Source organism: Aquila chrysaetos, chromosome 26 (assembly GCF_900496995.4).
Source record: "Aquila chrysaetos chrysaetos chromosome 26, bAquChr1.4, whole genome shotgun sequence".
In the NCBI taxonomy this organism is placed as follows: Eukaryota; Metazoa; Chordata; class Aves; order Accipitriformes; family Accipitridae; genus Aquila; species Aquila chrysaetos.
In genome coordinates this window covers 12,903,124-12,922,497 of record NC_044029.1, presented here as the reverse complement: position 1 = coordinate 12,922,497, position 19,374 = coordinate 12,903,124, and the positions used below count along the sequence as shown (strand labels likewise).

At 39.3% G+C, this 19,374-nt stretch overlaps 1 protein-coding gene across 9 annotated transcripts in view; it reads right to left on the bottom strand.

Moving 5' to 3' along the window:
- KCNC2 (potassium voltage-gated channel subfamily C member 2) overlaps positions 1-19,374 on the bottom strand; it is a 102,976-nt gene that overhangs the window by 22,874 nt on the left and 60,728 nt on the right. The gene's annotated exons all lie outside the window — the stretch shown is intronic.

Below are 19,374 nucleotides of genomic sequence, written 5' to 3'. Positions count from 1 at the left end.
CTGCACTTTGGCTTTTAATGACAACTCTTGTCTCTTTCAGAGGTATTACAGTTATTCAGAAAATAAATATCTTCACCCTCTTCCTTGTGATTCTAAACTCCTTTTTATTTTTTAACTTACACTAATAGCTTACTTATGAAAAATCAATAGTACAATATACACAGTGGACCCATTTCAGGATCTTTTTGATTAAATTCTCCACACAAAGGGGCATGGGAAGAAATATAAACTTAGTATAAACATTTGGATGTCCTGTATGGCTAAAATTCATCTGCAGTAAAGCAGCCAGCAATACCAATACTTGTATTATCATTTATGTGTCAGAGTCAGCATGCCATTGAGTTGGCTGGAGCAGTTCTTTCTCCATGCAGCTAGGATTTTGGGCTATCTGAAGGAAGGTAACTCTGCACTGGTTATATATAGTTTGGGCTGGTATCTTTACAACAATCCTCACGGCAATGAAAGGCAATGTTTGTAGCATGCAAAGGAAACCTCGCATTAAGGGAACGCAATTCTCTAGAGAGAGTTTCTGTGTTGAAGACCAGAGTCAGGCAATCACGCAGTAAAGAAGGTCTTTGACGTGACTTGAGATCTTGCTGCTGATTACGCACAGAGTGGGAACTCTGTGAGAATGAATTGCCACCGCTGCCACTACCAGGCAGACCATGCTCACTAGAGACTGTGAATGTAATCTGTAAAAGAAGCGGCACGCAAGGCTGCACAGAGGCACGTTCCACAGTTTCCATTTCCAGTTTAAGGTCTACATGGGATGTTTACTGCTGGCACATTCCTTTCAAGACTGGTTACATCTGTCTGCATACTTCTCTTAAATAAGGAGCAGGTTACTTGTACACGGAATTACAAGTGTTGTCACTGCTGAAATATGCATGTGACATACCAGCAGAGGTTGGTCACCGGTGATGTTTACGAAGTAGCAAACTGGGCTTTGGGGAACTCTGTGGTTTTTTATTTAGGGCTTTGCAGTCCTGATTTGAAGGGTAATAAATTCTCTTTGTTTTCATATCACTGACAGTCATACAACATCTTGACAAAATGATGCATGCCAAGAAAAACAACTTTATTTAACAGCATACAAGCAGAGAAGTCTAGTGGCAGGCTCAGCCTTCATTTTCACCTTGTTTCTTCAGCTCTTTTTCATCAGTTCACCTACTCACTCTTCTCTTTACCATTCTGCAGTTCAGGATGTAGAAATTGAAGATAATGAATTTTCCAGATGGTTTGCTTCTTCAGGATTTGAATGAAAGCCTCTTTCCCTGGTGTCTAATGAAATTTGCCCTGGTAACTCTCGGGGAAACTGAAAACAAAACCAAAACATTAGCAGGATGCTACTGGTGACTGTGTTCTTTACAGCCTCCTAATTCCTAACAAAAACACTGCTACTCACAAACAATTCTTAACCATCAAGACTCTCTGTCCCTTAAGATATTCAGAATTATAATTGCATTAAAACATCAACCTTTGGTCAAAGAGGGGTTGGTAGGGTGGTATTTTGGGGGGAGGGTGGTTTTTGGACTGAAGCTTCTAGGAGAGATGATGCTCACTAAAATGGTCTAATATAAGATTATCACTTGCAGTGTGCAGGATTGCTTTGCCAAGCAAAAGCAGAGACACATTAAGAGACTGTATGTGACAAACCTGGAAGGCTGGGGGAAACAGAAGCAAACTTAAATACACCAGAGGGTTCTTTCTGGTTTGCAGCACACAGCAGAGAGAGGTCTTCTTTCTGCTCCATTTTAGGAATAAAAGGCTGCTTCTTCCTTCAGTAAAGTATATGCTATAATGTGAATGTTATCCCAGCCAGTCAGGTATTTCCCCTGCTCTCAACACATGAACAGCTCAAAAAAATACCATTCATGAGCAGGGTTTACCATCTATGCTGTGTTTATACATATGTTTATAATATATGCTATTTCCAGTTCAAATACAGATTGCTTATACATCATTGTGTTTGACCTGCAGTTTTACAACCTTTGGTGCATGTCTCTCAGTGCAATTATGAGTTTGGTCCCTAGGGAAAGACAGGGAGTCACTGCTGTCAGGTGAACATGAGGTACCAAGGTTGAGAGCAGCATATCCACTCAACAAATGGAAGAATGTTGCTACAAAGGGGATTTTTAGCATTGCAAGAAACTACAGCCATCTTATTTCACAACAGCAGTAGTGACTACTGTCTGCAAATCTAGTCTTCCTCTTCTCTAGAGGATAACAATGGAAACAGATGTTACTTGCTAAATTAAAATTAATAATAAACTCACCTGTACAGAATATTTTTCATTCACCCAGCTCAAGTACTCCAGAATGATCCATCATACCGTGTACTGTGTGGGCTGGGATTTTGGATCAGGAAGCACTAGAGGCTTCCGAGCTCAATTCCATCTCACCATGGCAAGGGCAGGCAGCTCCCAGGCCACAACACTCTAGATGTCCCAGTGCCAAAAAAGGCTATTTCTAGCTTCCTCGTATACAACGGAGATGAAAGTCATTGAAGTTCAGATAGAAATAACCTGTCTCCCACATGTTGCAGGGAGTCTGGTTGCTTCCCAGACCTTCAGACCTCTCATTTCTCTGTCATTGCTAGATGAAATGAAAAATTCTTATACAGTGAGTGACATCCAGTTATATGTTAGGGTGTTTGGGTAAGTCCATCATGCTCTGGTTTGTTTTTTTCTCTTGGTCCAAATATGCCCACTTGCACCTGCTTCATCCATGTGAAGCTGAACCCTCGATGCCAGGGCATGCTTTCTGCACTGGTACCACATACAGCAGTACACAAAAGCAGCACCCGACAACAGCCGTTAGCAACTCCAGCACACGTGCACATTACTGAGAGCATTTGGAAGGACAGCAGAGTGCATGGCATGCAGGGTCTTTCATTGACAAATTCTTGTGTGGCGACAAAGCTCCTGTCTCGGGCCACAGGACAGATGCCCTCCAAACCTACACACTTGCATATAAATAACACATTTCTAATAATATCCTCCTTTATGCTGAACATGGACATTGATATGTTACCCTGTTTATCCAAGGTAGTCTTAATACACGTATATGGCACTTACGTCTTTTAAAACTTTCTGTGGCAGTGGATCTTCCAAGAACACTGAAAACTGTCAAACTTCTTCCTCCCATAAGTCTCAATATATTTTTGGGTGGGAGGACATAAAGATGTGTTATACAACCTCTGGAAATGTTCCAGTTTGAAAAATCATAATGTCTGGTCAACTCCCTTAGTTTTAGCACATCGTTTGCATGTTGCTACTTTAGTTTCTAAAATAATGCAATCTGGAAACGTTCCAGTTTGAAAAATCATAACGTCTGGTCAACTCCCTTAGTTCTAGCACATCATTTGCATGTTGCTACTTTAGTTTCTAAAATAATGCAATCCAAGAGGTGAAAAGTTGCAGTTATTCGCAGAAAAACTGTCTGAAATTTTCATTGGGAATTCCAGTCTCTCCAGGAGAGAATTTAATTTCTGCTCTCCCCTGTATCTCTCCCACAAAAGAGGTTTCCCACGCACACAGCCAGTAGCTGGGGGTTAGGATGCTCACAGGGGAGGTGAAAGAACATGTCAAAGTCTCTAAGGAGTCAATGAGTGCCCCAGACTACAGCCTTGGACTGATGTGGAGTCCACTTTTCCTTATCATCCAAAGGGCTACGCAACAGACTTCAAACCCTCAAAATTTCAGGAAACAAAATTTTTCTTTTCTAGTCAGCCATAACCATGATTTTATCCCAGTTGTAGTGGGTAAGATTTTCTAACTGGAACACCCCAACATACTCTCTCTCTCTCTCTCTTTCTTTTCCTCTCCGTCTCTTCTTTCTGCATCAAGCACCATCTGAAGTGACAGACAGGCAGACAATGCACCAGACTTTTCAAACTCTACTGGGAAACGCACTTGAAAGAAAAGTATCAAAACCATCCAAAACCACACACAAAATATAATGGCATGCAATTAATTAACCTGTCAAGAGAGAAGCAGACATTATTGTTCTGATGAGCTTTTTAGATTGTGGGTTGCTTCCTCTTGCCAGGTGCAGCTGCAGTGATAGCAGGGGGGAAGCTCACAAAAATCCTATTCTGCCAACCCAGAACAAAAACTGGCCTTCAGACAAATGGCCTGGCCAAGCGCTCGCTGAATACAAGAGCTTCTCTCCAGAAGAAATCAGATACAGAATGAGACAAAGCAAGGGAGGGGGGGATTCCATTTTGCACAGCTGCCACCAATACTATTTCTTTAAAAAAAAAAAAAAAAAAAAAGAGTGGCTGGAGCTCAACCAGAGCCAAATACATGGAGCTTTTCAGGCTCAATCCTGTGAAATGCTGAGCACCTCCTGCAGTGGGAACTGAGGATACTCGATAGAGGGAGAGATAAGCAGAACATAGAACTGGTCCAGTGAGGGCTGTTTGCCCAGGCTCCCCATAGGAAACATATGAATGTGGGAATCTGACAAAGCTCTTTAGCTTTATGGAAAATAAAAACAGTAGAAGTCTCAGTTTGCACACACTGTTTCATCTGACACTCTTGGTTTTTTATCTCCATTTCTGCATGGGATTTATAGCAAACTTTATGTTAGTGCTTCCAGAGCTCATGCCTTGCTGTTGTAGCTTTCTGGAAAATTTTCATTTGATTAACGTTTCATCTACTGTTTCTTTGATTATATAATGTCCTAGTGCAGCTCTTACAGTTACCCACACTGTCAGTTACAGCTTTCTTTTTTTGGCCTAATCTTGAAAAATTTTCTGGGATTCAGAAAATTCTCTGTTACATGGGGTTAAATCACTACCAAGACTAAGAGGGCTTTTTGACGAGTTGCCATTACACAAGTCTCCTTATTCTGGGGCCCTTCTTGTTTGTAAGTTCATTGTAGTTTATTCATTAGGTAAATGAGTGGGAAACAGATAATCCTTCAGGTACAGATAATTGCAGTGCCAGGAGGGGAGGTTCTCTGAAATAAAAAAATAGTTATTTATGTATTAATCACCTTTTTTCAGATTTCAGCCATGAAATTTCAGCTGAATCTCAACAGGCATCCTGGGGGACAGGTACACATTATAGCCTAGGAACATATTCTAAAAGCTAGGTTCTGAAATTATGGATAGCAAGAAGTTGGGAAGCAAGAAATTTTGTTTCTCTTAGAAGACTACCAATATGGAACAGGTTTTGAGAGTTCTTTTGTAAAAAACAGGGTTATGGACACTTATGTCCCCAACTAAAGTATGTGTCAGGTCAGCTGAGATGGAGTTTTGCTCACCAAGTATAGGTCTATGTTTAAAAGATAAAGTTTGATTCCCCATACTGCTTGTAGGAGTTTCATTAAACATTTTGACTACTAGCATGCTATCAAGTGATATAATGCTTCAGATATGAAGTGATGACCAACAGTGTGAAAATCTAAGTTTCACAGCTTCATATTCATTAACAGTTCATTTCAAATGTACGAAAAATTATGCTGGATATGGCCAGAAAAAGTACTCAAATGTCTATTATTAAATCCCATTTCATCTACCACTGGCTAATGATCCAAATACTCAGATGTTAGAAACTGACGATGAAGAAAGCTGGGAAGGTTTTTGTGCATTTGTAAATAGGCCTGTGCCCACCCTAGAAGGACTGACTCCTGGTATATTACATTACTCATTGTCACAAATCCATGACCGCATCGGATAGCCAGAAGAGGAAAGTCACTACCTGTACTGGTTGAGTTAAAGTATTTTTCTTATTTTATTTTACTTATCTGATAATAGTACTATGTGAAAACATGACTATATTTGTTTTCTGCAGTTCTGTGTTATTGAAATATGCACATTGCAAGGGGCTAAAAAGGCCACAACATGACATTGCCATAACCGGTTTAGCACATGAGGTTCTTGCAGTTTCCAAAGAAAGAATATAGGGTAGGTGGAAAACATCCTTATGAAAGCAAAATGAGCCAAAATTCTGTGTAAACAGAGCCAGATATTAAAATATTTGGGGGGTTTTTTTGGCTGCAGAAATGACAATGCATAAAATTGGTCCATGCAAGATACGGTCATATAAGATTTACATATATCAGCAGATGCACATGGAGATCAGAAGCAGCCCATTTGAAAATTTAGGCCCATGAAAGATAATAGAAGTCAATAAGGGAAGCCACATGCAAAATCAAAAGAAGAATATTTATCAGTTGAATGTGCATTTACAAGGCATGCTAGGGAGGCAGTAGGTCATTAGATAAGACTTAGTGTGGTACACATGCACCCATCTGTGTGATAGAGCAGCAACAGCCTGCACAGGCAAAGACATCTTTCCCCCATTTCATTCAGATCCAGGCTGCCTGCAATGCTAGCTGGTATCAGTGACACTCTTCCAAAAATACAAGCTGATTCAGGCTTGTACTCCTTCAGTGGCTGATCATCACCATACAAGACCTGATGATGAATGCAGCTGCACTGGTGTAATAACAGAATAACTTAGTATGATGCAATGGAGTTTCATGCTGTTAGAATTGAGACCAGAAACAAACCCAAAGTCATAGAACTAGGGAAATAAGAGAGTAAGCCAAAAAAAGTAACCTAGCCTGGCAATGTCAGACCGTCTAAGACAGTGATTGTGCAATTATTTTGAAGTCAACGTGATGACACAGAGGTTTCAATGGGGCACGTGCTTAAGAATCTTGCTGACCCACGAATAAACACATCGATTTTGGTAATGTGATGCTGACTCTGGGTCCCCTGCGTGTGTGTAAGCTCACTCAATGTGCACAGACTGCTGCTGTATTGTTCTGCAGCTACTAGGTGTAGTAAATTTATAGAGAAGCAATAAAACAAACTCTGAAATCCATTGGTACATGATCAAAGATTCAGCTCATGACATGGACCTTAAGATCTTTCTTTTATTCAAAGTAAATCTAGAAAGGCTCATGTAATTTAGAAGTGCCCAACAAATTTATTCAGTGCAGGCTTGTAAGATATGCAGACATGCAGTGAGATGCTGGTCTATGAATCATTAATTAATATTCTCTTAGACGCTTACCTTGAAAGTAAGCCTGAAATGAAGTTCGCAATGGTGACAGCGTACGTGAGAAAGCTCCATTTCTCCCATGTCCCTGCTAAATTTCTCCACCGAGCTACTGTCATGATAAAAGTGTTTATTAAACTACATCTGGATGATATATATGCATCAAGTCATTGGAAACTCTTCATATACCAAACCAGCCAAATTGAAAGTACTCAGTTGTCACTGTAAACCAGGCACGTGTGGACACATTGGTGTAACAGAGAAGGTTGGTAAAATAAAACTTACCCAGCTCTCTCCAAGGCACTTCTAAGACTATGACACTGCCATTTTTAAGATTACCAGCTGGAATGACTTATAGGAGACTGCAAACAGTTGTTGCTATTTCCAAACTTTAAAGCAACTTCTAATTTCTAAGAGTAGTACTAATAATTACATCAAATAACGTAGCTGAGTACAAAAGAAAAAGTAAACATGGCCTTATTCAACTTCTGGTAATATGGCTATCTTAAGTGCAACCCAAGTTGATGAAATGCCAGCAGAAGTGTTTTGAATTAATGGCATTCATCTGATTAGAAGCTTCATTTTGATCTTCAGCATGAATTTACTCTAAACCTCAGGCTAGATTTGAGAGCTGCTTATCGTATGCATGCTAACTAGCTCACGGAGGAGACAGGAGAAATTCCCAGGTTGGGAGGGAAAGGAAGGCTCACGTACTTGATACAGAAAAATAAAACATTTTTTTCAATTCAGAGTCCTATTTTTTTTTTTTTTTAAATGAGTTACCTGCAAATAGGGCAGTTTGATTTAGTTCAGAGGCTTGCTGCCACCATGCAGTACTGAAAGAGCACTCCTTCAGAATTTCCTGTTTTGCCGATACATGTAATTTGGACAGTTGGTCTAAGTAATGGATAAAAACACCATGAGGCACAGGTTTAAAATTTTCTAAAGTTCTTCCTGTCCTGGGTGTGTAAGTGTTCCTCTGTGTGTTTGTATATTCTGTGCAGTTCTTACATTTTTTACATTTTCAGCCGATATTGTTAATAAGGAGAAAACTTGGAGAAAAAGTAACAACTCATTCCATGTTTTGACTACTGTAACAGTAGTCACCCACAATCACTGAAAGAGGAAATAAATCCCAGGCTTCATAAGTTTATTTATTTTCTCAACTTGGTAGGCTGAGAAAGAAGTAAAGAAGGAAGAACACATCAGGACCTTCAAAAGCAACACTAGATATTGGAATGAAACAGAAAAATAGGATTCAGTCTACCTGAGGGAACGTGTCTACAAGTGGGAGCTGCAGTACAACTTTAAATGAGCTGTTCTTAGCATGGCAGTGTAGAAAGGCACCACAAATAACTAATTCTTTTTCTTAGAGCTGACCTTCAGTCAGATGGCTATTTACAGTGTTTCCCCTGGGAAGCGCATCCTGATTCCTCAAGCAGACAGCCTGGTTAGGGAAAAACGAGGCATGGGCAGAGCATTGGCTCTGATCATCAGTACCTATTTAACATTATAGCTATTCACATATGTTTTGGCAGCCACTCGTGCCACTGTCAAAAACAAGTTTTCCATAAACATCTACCACCTCCCACAGAAAGACTAGGATGGGATGTGTAGTTTAGACTGAGACCACTAACCGTACATACATCAGATCAGAGGCTTGTACCCTTGCACAGGAACGTCCACAGGTGGTGAGTTACTGCAAATTTGTGAGGAAGGAGCTTATCACAATTACCATAGCTGGAAAGCATGAAATGAAACAAGCATTTCCTTCTGTCAGTGCAACAGCTTTGGGAATTGTTCTTGTACACTCAGCAACAAAGGACAGAGAGAAAGAGCTGCTGTTTAGAAGACAGGATCCCTCCCTGCCAAATATACATAGCTGAAAATATGCCATTGCTAGTGGCTCCTCTGCAACTTCCACAGCATGCTACTTCCTCTATTTAGGATGGTTTAAGTTTACATCTAAAGAGAGACCATATTTTCACTTGGAACAATAAAAAAATACATCATCTTATCTTTAACCTGACCATGCCATAGGCAATTAATTTGTTTGCTTTCCTAATGAAAAGGTAAACAAACATGACATAAATATTTAATCTGCAATCCTTCCCTCTTGCCAATATGTGGTTGGTTTCTCATAGCAACAACAGCCATGCCATTGTCAACAACAGGCCACTCGAGTTATCGCGAGCCTGGACTAATTCCACTGAATGTAACAGTTCTACATCTGTCCGTCATCGTAGCTGTTCCCCTGGTGCCAGCTGGAAAGGTTTGCTCATGGTGGTTCTGCGAGCCAAGGGTCAGCAAACAGTCCTAGTCACAATCCCTCCCACCTCCCCCGGCTCATCTCCCTTGGATGCTTCTCCTACAGGGATGCAGGAACAAGTGGTGATAAACACAGATAGCTATGTGCCTTCCAGAAAGTGTTGAGCACAAATAGCTCTGTGACAGTGAGAAACAGGGGGAACAGAATCTCAAGCTGGTTCAGCAATTTCAGAAGTTAGTCCAGATTCAAAGTGGTGTGTCAGGAGTGGCATTGGACCCACCATCATCTCATTATGATGATATTAAATCTTTTATCTTGTAGCCCCTGCTGCATTCTCCCTTTTGGCAATCAGTCACACAAAGTCCCTGATTTCATTCTGCAGATGATCATGCCATTTATCAGTGAACCAATTTTCTGCACATGACCTTCTCTTTAATATCTAGTTGGCCTTGGTCAAACTCCTAATTAAAGATTCTTCCTTCATCAGTAAACTGTTTATATACCACTTTTTTAGCATAATAGCACATCAGTCAAGACACCAGCAGTCACCAAAAGCAGGTTTTGTGCTCCATACTAGGTAGCTGTTTGTTTCTCAAGCTGCCTATAAATTTCACAGCTCAACTAATAATGCATGAAAGCAACTAAATGTGAGGAAAATTATAACAAACTGAACTATAATAGCTTTTTATTGCAGTTTATGTTGCCAGGGTCTAGAATCCTGGAAATATTACCGATCAAATCACTATTATTGTAAATAATCACACGTAACACAGTGAATTATTCCCTCTTAATATTTGACTGCAAAAGAAACTGACTAGATAAATTATTTGGAGTGTTCCAGAAGACAAGGATTTAATCAGAAATCAATCAGCATATATGCACTTTGAATTTAATAATAAGGAATTGTCAGTACAGGTAGAAAATTTCCCAAGTTAGATTTCACCATAGCTACTAGCCTGTTAGAAGAATATGAAATATGATCTTAAAAATCCCTGTAACCAATTGACTACATGTGTTGACTTGCCTTGAAAGATTAACTTAATTATGTAGAAAGAGGGAAACAGAGCTGGTAGGACTGGCAGGATTTAAAACTCTTTGATGTATATTTCTTAAGTGCTGAGACAGGGCAGTTGGAACCACGTATAATACTATGAAAATGTGCTTTGAAATGCTTTGAAAATATACAGTGCTACACAGCTGTTATTACAATTACTGTATCTTAAACGTGCACGCACACATCATCTTTGAATGGGAAGTGTTATGAAATCCTTGACCAGACTGGAAGTTATCTCAAAGAGGTCTTATTAAAGGATATTTTCTTACATCTTGTAAGCTCCTGCTATTATAGGACTAATAAATCTCATCAAAGTTAGTGGGAAACAAGCTTGTGTTGAAAATCTAGCGCTTACTCATTTTTCTGAATTGGCACCTATATGATTTCTATTTCTTCTTAGCTAATAAACTCCACTTTTCTTGGGTTCCCAGGTTCATGAGGCCAAATTCAGAGGTCTTAGATGCTACATGTGACTTACAGTCCCCAAATCCACCAACACTATGATGTAAAAGAGCCTCCTTCTCTGTCACCAGGGCTTGGAGGTGCCCAAAATTACCAGCTGACACCTTATTGTGTCTTTATAATTTTCTGGGCATCAGGAGATGTGCATATCCTCCTTAGCCAGACCAGCCCCATTTGGGGAATTTTAAGGGCTCTGTTCCATTTAAGCTGACCGAGGCTCCAGAACACAGACATTCTCTCACGTTTATAGCATATCCTCACAGAATTCCTACGTTCTAGCCTCTTTTCATAGTCAACAGACAGTCAGGCAATTTTAAGCTACCACTTATCTAACCTGTAAAGATGTCTCCTTTAGAACTGAACCACGGGACATGAAAGTGGACATTTGCCTCCACTGATTATGAAAGGAGACCAGAGCGACTGAACTTCTGTGTGGATACCAACATTTGAGCAGATGCCTCCCATCTTTGTATCTAATGCACTTGGGATACTCATATCATTGAAACAACTTGTAGACACTTCATACACAGAGAGTAGATTTCTTAAGACAGTACATTTGATAGTGACAGCAATTCTGGTTAGATCTGGTAGGCTTCACTTACCCTAATTATGAGGAGAGGGAGAGGGGAAGTACAGATGTAAAATTCATATCACGTGAGGAAAGTCTGAAATGCCAAATATGAGATTTTACATTGGAGAGAAAATTAAAATTTTTTGAATGTTTATGGCATTCTAAAATTTCACTCAAAAAAAAAAGGAAAATCAAAGTGAGATTATTCTCCCCCTGAAATATTTCATTATGGTTAGACTGCATCACACTCTTTAGATGTCCTTGAATGTCCATAAATATTTTTTACTTTCAAATCAAAATGTTTGTCTCAGACCCCGAAGCACAACAGAATAGTTTCTGCTTGTTGCATCTCAGGCCATTTGTAGCTGTAAATTTATGTCAAAAGAAAGAATTCTGCTAAGTCAGGCATTAAAGGGAATTGTAATATAAGGGCAGGTTTTAAATTTTTTTTTCCAAATGTATTGTTAAAGCCAGACCAGAGGAATTTTTATCAAAAGAATAACATTGCAATTTCACCAGGTCACGAAACAAATGTGCTGTCTTAATTTGACCTTCACATACACTCTATTTGGTTGGATGACTGGCCGCTTACTCCTTTTTATTTAAAACACAGATATACAACCTGGGGTAAAAAAACAATCAGTTAATAGAAAGCCAACAAATGAACTTCTACACTAGAGTGACAAAGCACTGTAGTGAACAAAACCTCTTATTTTAAATACAAATTAAGAAATCTTTTGCTCTAGAGAAAAAGTGCAAAGAAAAGTTTAAGAGAAAAACATCTTTGATATAGTATGATTTAAAGAGTTCTTAGAACCGCAGGGACCGGCAATACCTCCTGTTACACTAGCACAATTTTATTTAATAGAGGCAAACCTGGATTTGCTTGCTACTATTCAAGCTAGACATCATGATTCAGAGAACATGAGTTTTGAAGGCCTCCCCAGGGACTTACCAACAAGACTTGCTTTTCGGCGAATGATCCCTTCATCAGAAACTCGGAAGGTGCCTTAAGGCACATGCTCGCGTGTGATGCCTTTCAGAAGACCTCAGGGCTGAGTGGGATCTTCAGAGGGACAACACGCTGCTGAGAGCAAGAGCGACTGCACTAACTTTCTTCTTGGGCCACAGTGCGTTTTTTTACAAACATTGCAAATCATCATAGCACACCTTCTGCTTCTTCGCAGGTTTTAAAAATTGAGAAACTGGCACTTAATGCGGTCAAATGAGTCTACTCACAGGAGGTCAGTCTCCTTCCCTTCCCATACTGTGGCTCCACAGCTAGGTGTAGTGTCCTCACTAGTCACTGATGTCACTTTTCAGAAGAACCTCTCTAACTAACTAATACTGCCATCACATTTTCTGGTCTACCCAAACCCAGTTTAATCTGGTTACTTCCCACTTTGACTACTGACTACTGAACTACTAACAAAGCCTAATCCTCCCCTGTGTTCCCCAGGCAAAATGTCACTGAATTCAAAGATAAGAAAAGGAACTATAAACCATATGATTACTTTTATGAGGAAAAAAAAAGCTAAAACCACTCTCTTTTTGAAAGAGCTGCTTCATGTTTTCTCCATCATATCAATGCTTTGAAAATATACAGTGCTACATAGCTGCTCTTACAATTACTATATCTAAAAACAAGACATTCAGGTTATCATAGAAAAACTCATTCAGAAAAAAAATAAATCACAATACTCTAGTCCTATAAAAAACACACCCTTGAATGTTTTTACTAACTGGTTTCACAAAATACATACACATAACTGTGATACACAGAGGCCAACTAAGGCAGCACATTAATATTCCCCTTCATAATATTTGATGAGTCAATAATAATATTCACAACCAACCTCCTATTTCCTAGATGTGCTACCATTGCTACATTTTCCTAAGCTAGATATATTTTACTGTGGTGTATTTTGCATTTCTTCTTTCAGTTAAGTAGGACTCTATATGGATCTAACAATGGCAAAAATAAACAGATGAATGGAAAAGTGTCACCTCTTCAATATACCCACCACAGATGGATGATTATTGTGTTACTTGGTGAACTTTTCCTATGTAAGAAATAGCCAACCAGTATAAACTAACACGAGCAGATTTATAACCATTGGGCATAGGCATTAGGTGAAATATTGTCCCTATGGAGTAAAAAATTAATTTCTCAAATTGCTGACTTTCAGAATTTCTGATAACTACATCTATTTACACCTCTAGGTTTACAGCATACGAAAGAGAACTTCGACTTGTTGCCTGGCACATGAACCTTTAGACTCTATATTGTCTTTGTTGTTGTTGTTCTGGAACAAATGAATGAAAATAATAATAATGAAAGCTCAAAAGAAGCAAACATTGCATTGTAGGTAGTTCTTTAAATCTTCAAAGCTAAGAAATTATTAGCAACTAGGAATTAAAAGCACTTAAATAATGAAATTCAAGTTAAGATCATATATTTTTGCCAGGCTTTAAAGGCATTAGTTAACTTCATTCTCTAACATTTAAATATGTTTTTCATATAATTAAAAAGCATCTGTGATACTTTCCCTTTTATTTTTACATCCTCAGTCTACACATACACAGACTGCATCTTCCTATGGAGTTATCAATGCAAGACAAAGCAAAGCAACGCAAAGCAAAAATACAATAAATACTGCTTGCCTTGAAAGAGAAAAATCAAAGCAAAATTCAGTACCTGATGAACTCCTTTCCCTGTTACTTCAAAAATAAGAGTACACCATGGAAGAAAGCACTCTGTTTTCTCGTTTAATTCAGTCGGTAAGCCTCCCAAGGGGAAAGGATGTCTGACTTACGAACTAATACCTCAGGAGTTCTCAGAATTCTTAAAGTATTTAGTTGCTTTACTCTCCTTGTCCTTCATCCCCGAACATCACATAATAAGGTTAAAAAACAGCCTGAGTCTTGACAAGCAGGTTTACATGTGAGTTAAAACTGCTATGGCTTTCATTTCTTGCTTTTCACATGGCAAATGGGGATTAATTATCTATATCTTTAATGGTGCTAAAATGTGCTTAGAAATAATATCTGAAAAAATCAGGCAGAAGATAACAGGAAGAATGCTTCTGTTCAGTGCTTTTTCTTTTGCAATGTAAAAATGCTTGCTGTAGGGATCTAGAAGCCACTTAATTTTGGGGGCATATTTTTGCGGTGCAGTGATGCAGTTGTTTGATTTGACTTTTAAATTTGCTTTCAGATATTGAAAAGTTCTTAAGTTCAGTGGCATTAATTTTCATTTTAACTGTAAAGTAAAATTCCCATACATTTATCATAATTCCATGAAATTTCTTTCTCTTTCTAGGGAGGCTTTTCTTTACCTCCCTTGTATAGATTTTCTCCACCTGCTTACAAATATTTAATAGAAATCAATAGACATTAAAAGGGCCAGGTGCCTTCCTTTCTGCAGAACAGAAAATATGCAAAACATATTCTTGCCCTTTGAGACACTATACACCGAGAAGGCTTTCTGAACATGCTAAATGAACTAAGAAGATCAGAAATATTCAGCTCAAATTTCCCATGAAGAGCTACTGCATTTGCAACATCCTTTATTATCCTATTCTCACCTTTCTCAGGGTTTGTGGGGTTGAAGGTGGCATTTCTGACTGACCACCGAAACAAGCAGGGAGCCAAGGGAAGGGAAGGAATCCATTAAACCTTTTATACTCATCATGTAATGCTAAAACAGTATTCCTGCCCTTGTTTCATCTGCCGCCACTCAATAAGAGGGCTGAGGAGTCACTGTACTTCACTATTCAAAGCTAAGATGATGATCAAGAGAAAGCCCTCCCTGAACCTTTCCAGTCCTTTTCACCTCTGCAAGTCAAAAGGGCAAATTTATTTGTTGTCAGACAGGCTATTTCTCCTCACCTTCAGACACTTCCTTCTTAAAATGGGGGCAAAGGGAGAGGGGAAAAGTAATTGTTTTCCTGACATTCAGCAAATCCCTGGTTTTTTACACACACCCCCAAAACTGTGTTCTCCTTGCAGGTCTTCTCAATGAAACAGGGATGGTTGGTAGGTTGGGGAGCTGCAAAGAGGAAAAGAAGATCAGAGAAGTCAAGAACAAGGAAAATCGCAGCAAAAGGGGCACTGTCATGGAGCACAAGGGTCTAACTAAGAGTACAAACCGTCCATGAGTGACTGTCATTTAGAAAATTCATGCGATGAGCAGTCTGCAGGCATGGGGAGTGAAAAGCATGCCCCATGAAACAAATATGGGGCACATTTCAGCCCACAAAATGCCTACAGGAATGCCCATGATGTGCTAGCATCTGGCCCTCAGAGTACATTATACAGCTGAATAAGATAATTCAGCAGTAAGGTCTATACTCCAAAGTGGGTGCTTCACAGCACAGACATGACATGGGCATGACAGCGTGACACCAATTGGAATCCCTTACTCAAGAAACCACGAAGGTAGGGAGGTTGCTATTCTGGGAACATACACTTCAGTAAGGGGCTGACACTGAAGATGTTAGATGGACAACAGAAATGAAAGAAAAATGAAAAAGGAGGCAGGGAAATGTTTTTGCCATTGACTATGAAGGTTACATACCAGATACCATTTAGAGAGAGCTTCAAATGACAACAGATGGTGTTTACATGATTTCAATCCTACTTGACTCTTTTATGGATATATCACTTATCTATTGCTCCATTTGCTATGTAAACAAAGAATAAAGGAAGAAGTTTAAATACCTACTTTGATTGTGCATTTTCTTTTTGGTATTGAAATGGTTGCTTTTCATAATTTCATACTTCAGTTGACTCACTATGATACTCATTATGAAATAATAAAACTATGAAATAATGAGTTATACAAAAAATACATTTCTGCAATGGTCCCTTAAGACACATGCTTGGGGCTAGACATAAAATCACCTTTCTGTTTAGAAGGCTTTGGCAGAATTATATTTAAAGTTGATTAATTTCTTCTAAATTGTTTATTAATGCATCGATACACACAAAACCACAAGGGTTAAAATGGTATGTCTCTATTCTTTACCCATACCCTCTCTACAGAAAATTCTATAACATGTATTTGAAGTGACAGTATGTATACCATCATATACTAAATCATTTCAAATTACCATCTGTATACAGACATCTATACATGCATATTTCACACTTCCAGGAAAACTTGTTATGTATGTTCTGGTATAATAATATTCGTAATTCTGTAACAGTTTCCTTTTCTACATGAAACAATTTTCTCTCTCTGATTCTGCTGTATTAGGACAGATCCCACAGTTAAAAGAAGAGAAAGCAAAGACAGAAGACAAAATGCTGCTGGCTGATTTGAAGTTCCTGAAGAACATTGACTAGGATGGACCCATAATTTCACCTACTAGGGAGATCCTATGTATCCTCTGCAACACATACAGCCAAAAGCAGTCTTCCTTCCTAGCAACTGATATCATAACATGTCAAAAAGTCTTAAAATTGATTATGGGGAATAAAAGAGACAGGAAACCACACAGTTTTCTTCACCTCCTTCTGACAACATGGGAAGAGCTGAATCCGTGGGCTCTCTGCTGTGCTTCCAGCAGCGAAGGGTGTATTCACCATCCCCTCACCTTGGACAGTGGCTCAAAGCCACGGTTTATTTTTAAACACTTTAATAATAGAAGGCTGAAATAACCTTCTGAGCTCTGAATGGGTTGGATCCAGTGTGCACATCTGACAGCATGATAACTAACACTGCCTGCGCAGCTAGTAACAGTCAGAGATACTTTGAAGTAAACTTGATTGAAGTACACCAGCCAAGCGTTAGGTGCGTTTTGAAGGCAACCCCTCAGGCTGCGGCTTCTCACTCCTCCTCTGCCCAAAGCACCGGCTCAGCGAGCAGGCTCTGAAGCAGCTGCAGCCAAAGCACGGTGACTATTAATTGTGGATAAAAAAAGCCATTACAAGTGCCAGGGGAAGAGGAAAATCTCTGAAGTCTTAGGCATGGAGAGCTGCTAAAGGAGAAACAAAAAAATAGCTTTAAGTCACATTATTTCCTCCTGTAAAGCACAAAGAGAGCAGGCACCACAGAATGTAAAATGAGTAACTGCAAGAAAAAAATCCAGTTTGCACTCATGCCATTGATAACAACTTGGCTTGCACAAAATACATGACCCTACATATTCTGTGAGCATAGGAAGGCTTGTTAAAACGAAATTCATATTTAAATCCATAAAGAAGAGCAATTCAGACTTAGGGCTCCTCAAAAATGTTGTTTTATAAGGCACTTTCACACCAGTCAACTTCCAGCCAGTTCTCTCTGTGGAGAAAGGAGCACTATTGAGGAATCTCTTTCTTTCCACTTACTACATAAAGTTCCTCAGAAGACTATCCTCTGAATTTGGCTGTGGTTTCATGAGAAGCGCTGTTGTTCTGACTTAAATTTTCCCAGCTCGCACGCTTTTTAAGTCATCCATTTCCAAATCCAATTCACAGCACAGCTGCACAAAGTGTTGTGGCAAAACAGCAAAGGGAGCAGCACGGGAAGGGAAATGACGGGTTGGTGACGAAGCAGGACTACCACAGGCCAGTATCACACATATGGCTTTGTCATAAAACCTCGGCTGTGGCTGGTTAATGAAATGCCTGTATTTGAGTGATGAAATCTCCTCTCTTCTCCCACCCCACACCTTAGTGTTTAGGGGTGGCAAATAACACAACAACCTCAGGGCAAACAGGACTTGCTGCATTAGGAACCTGCCCCTCACTCACTGCAGCCAACCTCTACAATCCCTATGGCTTTCCACAGCAATGCACATCCTCAAACACCCAAAGAACAAGAAAAGACTGAACAGTCATTTTTCAGTAATATTTACTAGAATAATCAATCTGCCACAGAATGATTAGTGCTCCTGGTGCAAAATATTGAGCATGTTACATTCCCTATACTGACAGGGATGCTAAACACTGTGTTTACCCCTACAACAAGCACCTAGAGCCAGTGAGAAACAATAATTGTCAAAAGGAATATGATAGAAGAGGGTTCATGGACAAACAAATGTAACCAGACTCTTCTTCCCTCCAGGACAAACCAGATATAATTGTGATCAGGAGTCACAGAGGTCTTAGTCCTGATTTAATACAGTGAAAGCATCATCATCTTGCCAGCCACTAAGCAGAGGAGATGGAAAGACAAAAAGCCACAAACAAAATCTCTCTGAAAACCACATAGGGCATCACACAGCGATTTACAAAAGACAATTATCTTTCCCACTGCTTCATGCAAAGCATCTTTCCTTAGGTCTAGGTGTGGGGAGATAATGAACACTCACACAGCTCCTTTGCGTTTCAGTGCTAGCTGCCAACACTCAACACATTCAAATTGGAGGCTTTCAAATTGGAAATGGACAGCTACAGCTGCACCTTCTTCATTTTACTTCACACCACTTCCAGCATCTAAGGTATCACCTTAGAGGTTGTTGACTCCCCTTAGCTGTACAACTGGAGATGGGCCAGAGGAAAGAAAGATTACATTTTTCCTTGCTAATCAAATTCAGTAAGGCCTTAATTTGCATCAAAACAACTTTTCATTGATGAATAAAGAGGGAATATTTAAACACAGAAACAATCCAGCTCAAACAGCTTATTCCAGCAATGGAAAGTGACAACATATGCACACATATAATCACATGGGAAATAATAATAGTACGTCCCAGTGCACTGCATAGCATAAGAAAGCCAACTGCCCAAGGGATATGTCAAGAATGATTTATTTGTATACAGGGCTCTCTTTCCATGTGTCACCACCTGATTTCTTCAATGGAATCACCAAAACCTCAGTGGAAAAATAGCTATAGCTTCTTTCCCTTATCTTACCTCTTGTCATTTGAGCATAACTTAAATAGTCCTTTAAAAGAAATATAGGATCTTTCTCAGTAGTGGAAAAACTGGAGGAAGCTGTTTAAAAATACTTTGCTTCTAACTTACATTCACGCAGCATTTTACAAGCAGATAAAATGTTTAGATTCTACTG